At 34.3% G+C, this 8,916-nt stretch overlaps 1 long non-coding RNA gene across 2 annotated transcripts; it reads right to left on the reverse strand.

Annotated features, from left to right (window-relative positions):
- Positions 1–6,202: 6,202 nt before the first annotated feature.
- LOC131032228 (uncharacterized) lies at positions 6,203–8,654 on the reverse strand. Of its 2 annotated transcripts, XR_009103401.2 has the most exons (4): positions 8,424–8,654; positions 6,855–8,308; positions 6,597–6,687; positions 6,203–6,513 (listed from the first exon to the last, which is right to left on the reverse strand). It is a non-coding gene; the product is annotated as an uncharacterized LOC131032228 (long non-coding RNA). The 2 variants fall into 2 exon arrangements; XR_009103400.2 differs by having other exon boundaries at positions 6,855–8,654.
- Positions 8,655–8,916: the final 262 nt, after the last annotated feature.

Consider the following 8,916-nt stretch of genomic DNA (forward strand, 5'->3'; position numbering starts at 1 on the left):
GCCTAGTACTTTTAATGGATATTGGTTCAATTGCAACAAGTATGGGCATAGAGTTTTTGAGTGCAGGTTAGGAGTGAACAATCAAAGATCTTACATGGTTCGGAGGTCTAATGGTGAGTGACAGAGATCTTACAATGATTGGAGGAACCCTACTTGGTAGAGATCTTAGAATGACTGGAGGAACCCTACTTGGTAGAGACCTTATGTGAACCGATCTAGTCCATATTAAATGGAGAATAGATGGAATGTGACATGTTCAATCTGTCACAACCATGGACATGTTGCTATGAATTGTCAAAGGATAACTAGTAGAGGCAATGTTATACCCTAGAGAGCATCGAGAATGGCATGTTTCCATTGTCACAAACTGGGACACCTTGCAAAGTTTTGTAGAGCTAGAATGCACAAACTGGTTAATCAGTCTGTTGACCAAAAAGCAAAGAAGTAGGTAGAAGTGGAAGAAACTAGAAGTGAGATGAATAAGATATGGAAGAAGAAAAGTAAGGATAAACTAAGCTATGTTGAAGCTTAGGGGGAACATATTGTTAGATCCATTTCCGGACCCCCTGAATGGTGTACAGTAAGTCAAATCTGCTTGTGTTTGATGCAATATGATGTTAAAAAGTGATTTTGAGATATATTTGGTAAATTGAATGTGATATGTGTGTCAATATCAAGTTTTAGAGTTGAACAGTGATTAGGGTATGTTCAACCGGTATGGCAAAAGACAAATAAAAAGGTGTTTGATAGTCTCATGTTTCACTTAGCATTTTTGAGAACACATCTGGATCTAAACATAGAAGAGCTTTTGATTGCTACTTTGGCAAAGTTGATAGCGGATTGTGAAGATTGTGGAAGAGAATTCGGACCAGAAACCCTAGTTGCAAAGAAACTTGATGATACCAGCAAGTCTAATGTTGTTGAGGAACAGAAGCTAGTGATTATTGAACCGAAAGTTCAGACTGATGTTGAGCAGAACAATGTGGAGGATACTGCTCAACCGATAGAAGATGAAGATGATGATGAAGAAGAACAAGAAGAAACTTCTATACTGGAACCGGTTATACCTAGATATGTAAAGTTGAATCACTCAGCAGATCAAATAATTGGAGATAGGAATGTTGGAGTTCCAACAAGAAGAAAAATCAAAGAAATTTCTTGTCTGATTTCCATAGTTTAACCAAAGATAGTAAGAGAAGCTCTTAAGGATAATGATTGGATAAAGGCTATGAATGAAGAGCTTGAACAAATAGAGAAGAACAACACTTGGTCACTTGTCTCTAGACTAGCTGATAAAAATGTAATTGGTACTAAGTGGGTGTTTAGAAATAAATTGAATGAAGATGGTGAAGTGGTTAGGAACAAGGCAAGACTAGTTTGCAAAGGATATGCACAAGAAGAAGGTGAGGATTATGGAGAAACCTTTGCACCGGTTGCTAGACTTTAAGGAGTTATAATGTTACTTGCATTTGTAGCATTCAAGGAATTCAAGGTTTACCGAATGGATGTTAAGTATGCATTTTTTAATGGAATTCTAGAAGAAGAAGTTTATATTGAACAACTGGATGGGTTTGCATTGACGGAAGGCAAGGAAATGGTGTGCAAACTTCAAAAAGATTTATATGGATTAAAGAAAGCTCTAAGGGAATGGTTTGAGAGAGTCCATTCACATCTGATAAAGATTGGATTTCAGAGAACCAGTGAGGACAACAACATTTACTTGAAGATGGAAGGAGATAAGTTATTGATTGCAGAAGTATTTGTTCATGATATCATATTTGGAGGAGATGATGACATGAGTCTAAATTTTACAGAAGAGATGAAAAAGGAGTTTGAGATGTCTCTGATAGGCGAGATTAAATTTTTCATTGGTTTGCAGGTACAATAGGTCAAAGGAGGCATCCTTATCAGTCAATCCAAGTATGTGAAGGACGTATTGAAAACCTTTGGAATGGAAGATTGTAAACCAGTTGGAACTCCTATGATTACAGGTTGCATATTATCAAAGGAAGATGATTCAGATCCATTGAATAAAATTGAGTATAGATCAATGATTGGGAAACTACACTATGTAGTTCATAGCAGACTGGATATTGCTCATGCAGTTGTTACAGTGTAAATATTTCAGAATAATCCTAAAGATATTCATATGGTTGCAGTTAAGAGAATTTTCAGGTATCTTAGAGGAACTATTGATTATGGATTATGGTATCCATACAAAGGCAACTTCTCTTTGAAGGTATTCACAGATGCTGATTGGGCATGAAATATTGATGACCAAAAGAGAACAACCGGTGGCGCATTATTTCTAGGAGTAAGACTGGTATCCTGTACTGGTAAGAAACAAAGTTGCATTTCTCAGTCTACAACAGAAGTAGAGTATGCGACTACATCTATGAATTGTACACAAGCAATATGGATGAGACATGTATTGGAAGGATTCAATGAGACTATGATAGAACCAATGATCATATATTGTGATAATACAAGTGCAATAATTATTTTAAAGAACCCTGTATTGCATGCTAGAACAAAGCATATTGAACTGAAGTGTCATTTTTTAAGAGAGAGAGTGCAGGAAAAGACAGTCAGGATGGAGCATGTGTCTAGTAAGGAGCAGTTGGCTGACATATTAACTAAGCCATTGCCTAAGGCTACCTTGAAATATCTCAGAGGCAAGCTAGGGGTTATACCCCTACCGAAGGTCAACTAAGATGTTGTTGAGACATCAATCTAGTGGACTAATTGAAGATCTTTCACTGTGGATTGATGAGAAGTGGGCTAGTCCTCAGGGGGAGCAGCAGAAGATGGATTCGACACTTTGCATCTTTGGCATTGTTATCAAAGGGGGAGAAGAAAAGTAAATGGAGAAGAACAATGATAGGGGGAGAAGTAAAGAAAAGAAGGAGAAGAGAAGAGAAGATCCAGTGCAATAGTCATAATTGGAACTCTTACAGTTATGTATGGTGAGCGTTCAATTTTGCATGATGAGCTTTTGATGAGTTTTTGGTATTGCTATTTTGGTGTTCCCATCAATGCCAAAGGGGTATATTATCAAGGCATATTGTTGGCATATTTGATGAAGACAATAAAGGAGAGATTATTGGCATATGGAGATATTGATGAGATGAGAAGATAATCGGTAAAGTTAGCAAAGCTGATGGAGATTGTTGGCTAGATGATGATGATATAGTTGTAAGTTGTTTGATGAATTTATTTGTGTCGTCATTGATGGAAACCATGTTTGTTGAGTCATCTAAGTCATCTAAGCCTACCGGTAAAGCCTGACCGGTAGAGGAATGTGTTAGATAGCAAAATGGCTAAGTTGCAGTATACTGGTAAACAGGAACAGTATGATGATCAAGACACCGGTATGGATGATTGTTGAATAGTTAGATGTTGTGGTGTTGAATATATGTTTATGAAATTTGCAGGAGTCTATGATTGAAACCGCATCAGTAAATTCAGTATATTGAGTGAGTTGTGATTTATTGTCATAAACTCTGTGAAGAAGAATGTATACCGGGAACACATTTTTAACCGGTAATGATTTTTGGTTTGGCGGTGGATCTTATCATGTTCATAACTTAGTGATGGTGTGTCAGAAACCTTGTGTGATGATAAGATTGCATTTAAGCGCGTACAAGGATCAGATTTCTTGGGAAATAGTAAAGTGCTTAGCAGAATATGACAAGGGTTTGATTGCTTATCAAATCGATGTGTGGTGATGTGCGGTGATCATTCAATGGTAGAAATTGTCTTAAAATTTGTTGTAATTATCTATAAATGATCTATAATGACCCGTGATGATCTAAAATGTAAATTCAATGTATTTTGAATGTTGCTAGGGTTTTGTAACCAACCTAGTTGAAAAGTGTATTTATTTCGAGTTTGAGCAGAGATTTTATGTCGTTGATTTGAGAAGAAGAGTGTGTCAAACCAGATTGAAGAGTTTGCATGTGTGTAGCAAAGATTGAGCTAAAAAAGATATGTACTAGGAAGCAGTGAAGTGTTGTGATCAGATCACTTGCCTTGTTGTTCCCTAACAGTTACAACAGTTTGAAATCCCTTAACTGAGTAGACTTTAATAGGTCAAATTTGTAAATCCCTTGACCGGGTGACTCATTATCTTGAGTTTAAAATCCTCTAGAAAGGTTACTCCTAACAGGGCTAAGGTAAAAAACCTTAACCGGGTGACTCCTAACAAGCTCTTCTCTTAACTGGGCATATTGTAAAGCTCCTAACCGGGCTAGGCCTTTAACCGAGCGCATTTCGAAAGAGTGCAAATATTTTTTGGGTGCTCATTCCCACCGTGGTTTTTCCCATTTGGATTTCCACGTGAGAAATCTTTGTGTTCATGTGGTGATGTATTGTTGATGTGTGGATTTGATATCTTTACTTTATTTGCATGTTGATGAACACTTATGTGAGTGGTTGGTAAAACTGCTAACTGGTATGTTTAATTAGTTATTGGTACTAGTTTTTGAAGTGTTTCTGAAGTATTATCAAAGTTGTTTAACTGTTGATTCCCCCCCCCCCCCCCCCCTCTCTTAGTAGTTACTGGATCCTCATAATAACACAAGGGCTTCCTGCCTAAGGGAATAGATCTTGCTTACAGCCACCAAGGTCCCCATAATGGGAAGTAGTCAAACACCATTGATCAACACAAAGGGGCAAACAAAAGAAACTACCCACATAGGTGTATTAACCATGGCCACACGAGGCCCATGAACCACCACCAAAACCCTATGCAAAGATAGGATAGAAATAAACAAACCATGGCCATCTTCATCAGCCTCTCCATCTTCCACCTTAGAATCCCCTGCAACACCTCCACCGCCTGACACCCTAGCTCCCCCTTCCCCGCTCCTACTCTCCATCTTCAACTTATTACTATACAAATCTATATTACAAATAAAGGTTAGTTTATAGTTTAGTTAATAAATAAATGTAAGCTATTTTTGGAAAGTTATTTCTATATAGGTAGTTTGTATTGGAAACCAATAGTTATATATACAAATAAAATATAATGTAACTTGATTATGCAACCGAATCTAATAAATATCTCCTTTTATGTGTCTTATTCTATTCAACAATGGTTTAATTTTTCTAATATATTATTTTCGCTACCATTTTTTAATATGGTATTAAAGAATATTTCATAATAGGACTCTAAATTTCACTCCACTCATGATTTGTTTGTCAAGTTGATTAGGGCAATGAATTAGTGGATACTAAGGACCTCTAGGGCCCCACTATCTTTTTTTATCTCCATCTACTTGTTTTAAAGTCAAGAATTAAATGACTTGCATGAAATATGGAGTTTATATCATTTACTCTTCTTGCAACTTTTTTAGCGATAATAGTGGATACCACATATCACACACTTATCTCATTGGCATCCAAAGTTGCAAGGATCCATGGGGTTGTGAAAAAATGTAGGAGAATAAGGTGGTTGAGAGGAAAAATTTTCATCTTTCAGTTATGAGGGTTTGTTTATTTAAATATTGGTATGGATTTATTTCGATTGGAGGAATCATGTTCTCATTAGGTGTCATTCTATTGTTGGTATATTGTTTTGATTTTAAAATATGACAATTTAACAAAGTCTCTCTAAAACTGTGATATTTTTATTATTTATTCACAAAACTCAAAAATCCATTTTTTTGAAAGCTATTGAGTAGAATCACAAAACCAAAAAAAATTTGAGAATATTAATCATATTTATTTTGTAGCATGATAAAAGACATAGGTATTTGAATTGTCAATTTTAATTATTTTTATGGAGCCATAGGGGTGTGATAAAAGACATAGGTATTTGAATTGTCAATTTTAATTATTTTTATGGAGCCATAGGGGTGTGATAGATTTTGTATTCACTTTGTAATTGGATCCAAAAAATTTAGAAACTTACATACAAATAAAAAATTTCATCAAAGAGGCCATTTTTTGAGGCAGGTCAATCGTTGGTATTGCAACTCCAAAATAAATTCTTAATGTCGCCACTAAAGAGGGGCATTAAAAATTGTAGTACATGACATAGAATAAAACTGATAAGTAATAAATTAAGATGATAATAATAATTTATTAGATGTTTTTTTTAAGTTAAATATTAGTTAGGAGTTAATTGGTAGTTACTGGTTTAAGTGGTTAATAAGACTCGTTATTATTCAATTATTAATAGTGTTATTTAAACTCCAGCTCCAGCAAGATATGAATTTTCTATAGAGCCACTTCAATTTAAGAAGCACCAACATAATACCAAGTTTACATAGAAGCACTTCAATATTATATGTTCTTTTGAGCTCCAGCAAGATATGAATTTTCTATAGAGCCACTTCAATCTAAGAAGCACCGACATAAAACCAAGTTTACATAGAAGCACTTCAAGATTATATGTTCTTTTGAGCTCCAGCAAGATATGAATTTTTTGGAAAGCCACTTCAATCTAAGAAGCACCAACATAATCCCAAGTTTACATAGAGGCACTTCAAGATTTGGGATCCACTTCTCCTGCAATACCCAAATAATGATTAATTAGAAATGTATAAATTTATTATAAAATTAATATTATCTTGTGGAGAAGAAACATATACCTGATCTACAATTATATGATTTTTGAGCTTCAACATGAAGCACCAACATAATCCAAGCTTCTCTACAGGCAATTCAAGGTAGAGGTCTTTCCTGTAATATCATCCAAATAAAGATTACTCAATGTATAATCTTAAAATTAAAAAATATTATGAAAATTTTCAAGAAATATCATCCAAATAATGTTTACTTAGAGTTTACTTAGAAATGTATGAGCTTGTAATAATAAAAAGATTATTTTGTTTAGAAAACATATATACCCGATCAAGAATTAAATAGTTTTTTGAGCTTTCAACATGAAGCACCAACATAATATCAAGTTTCCATAGAGTAACTTCAAGCTAAGGGATGATAAGATTTCCCTGTAGAACACACATATGCACACACAATATAAAGAAACAACCTAATAGTAGTGATTATATAAAAACATTGATCATAATTTATAGCATACATATATTTTATTAATGACAAAAAATTATTCAATTTTTGTTAAATAATCATTATGTATACAAAATCAATATAAACAAAATTTAAAAAAAAATATTACTTAATACAAAGACATTATGAAAGAAAATTTAAAAAAATGAATATTGAAGATTTAAAAATACCCATCTTCTTTAAAAGTCTTCCTTTCAACAATTTTTGAAATCTCTCCCTCTCCTAATTTCTTCTATCATCAACAATCTTCAAATTTTCATTTTTTTTTAATTCATTTATAATGTCTTTGTATCATATAACATTATCCTAAAACTTAAGTTATATTAACTTTGTATACATATAACCATCTAACTAAAATAAAAAATTTGTTATTACTAATAAAAATATATAAATCTTAAATTATATTAAATAATTAATTTAATCAACACACCATTAAAATGTTAAATATAATGGTTAATTACTTTTATCTCATCCTCAACTTAAAATATAATTTTTTTTAATAAAACCATAAACTATAGAAAACATATTTTATTATATAAAACTTAAAAAATCGAAGTGTTAAAATATCTGGGAAACTGCCACAAAAAACAAAAATACATTTAACCCTAAATCGGGCATATAAAACAAAAAGTAATGATTAAATGCTTTGACCAAACATGCCGCTCCATAACAAGCTTGACCGCTTTCAGCACCTGTCATTTCCTGCGCAGAACAAATACACAGACAATATAATGTAAAGGCCGTACAAAATGTTTAATCATAAATTAGGCAGGCCGTAGAAAACAAAAAGTAAAGTAAAGTAATGTAATGCTTTGACCAAACATGCCGCCATCATCAAATTATAGAGGGGTAGGGGTGCTATACCTGATTTCTGCATTCTTAAGAAAGACAATGAAAAGATTTGGTTCAGTTCATGTGAACATTACACATTACCCACAATGAATTAGAAGGACCCCTATGACATTCTCACCCCACACAAAAAAGTTCAAAACATTATCACAATTCCATTTATAAGAGCTTCTATAAGCTTAACATTTTTCTGAAACGTAAGTGTTGTACGAAATCATTTAGAGAACACCAAAACGACAGAAATGTACAAAAGTGGACGCTAAAATTCCACCATGTAGTGGGATGAATTGAATGGACATTTTGTAAATAAATATGTTCTCAATGCTTCATCATCAATTTGGTTGTGGAGAACGACATCTACATCAAAAACGAGCTGTTATACGTACAGTCCATAACCAGCGCGACCGCTTGAAGCACCCGCCATTTCCTGCAAAACATGGAAAATCAACAGAAAACGTAGACAATAGGTAAAAACACTTCTTCGAAACACTCTTAAAATGCACACAATAGTCCTATCAAACACTTGAAAATGCACACAAGACCTATCAAACACTTGAAAATGCAGAGTAACTCCCTTCAAACAGCCTGTGACTCTCAGCGCAGAGCACGGAACAGAAACACAGAAAGGAAAGAGTCCCTTCAAACATCCTGCGACTCTCAGCGCATAGCAGAAACAAATTTAATTAAAATTCAAAGGATATTTTGTGCAAAAATAAAGATGAAAGCCTAACAAGACAACTGCAAGAGACTCACAACACACAGAGAATCGTGTGTTTTTGCTATGAAAAGTGGAGAGGTGGGAGTGGGTTTATATAGGAGGGGGAGTAGGGTATAAACTCCCCTAGTTTTAACCTGCACTGTCCACTCTTCGACACCGACACTGCAAGTTGGCTTTAAGGACTGGGATTCTGCACCTTACAATGAGTAGATTTGCTGGAGATTTGGTGCAGAGATAAATATGTATGCACGTGAGGAGACAAATATGTATGCGCGGCTCAGTAATGCACGACAGAAATCTGCATTCAGATCTCGTCT

This window comes from Cryptomeria japonica, chromosome 5 (assembly GCF_030272615.1).
Source record: "Cryptomeria japonica chromosome 5, Sugi_1.0, whole genome shotgun sequence".
Taxonomy (NCBI): domain Eukaryota; kingdom Viridiplantae; phylum Streptophyta; class Pinopsida; order Cupressales; family Cupressaceae; genus Cryptomeria; species Cryptomeria japonica.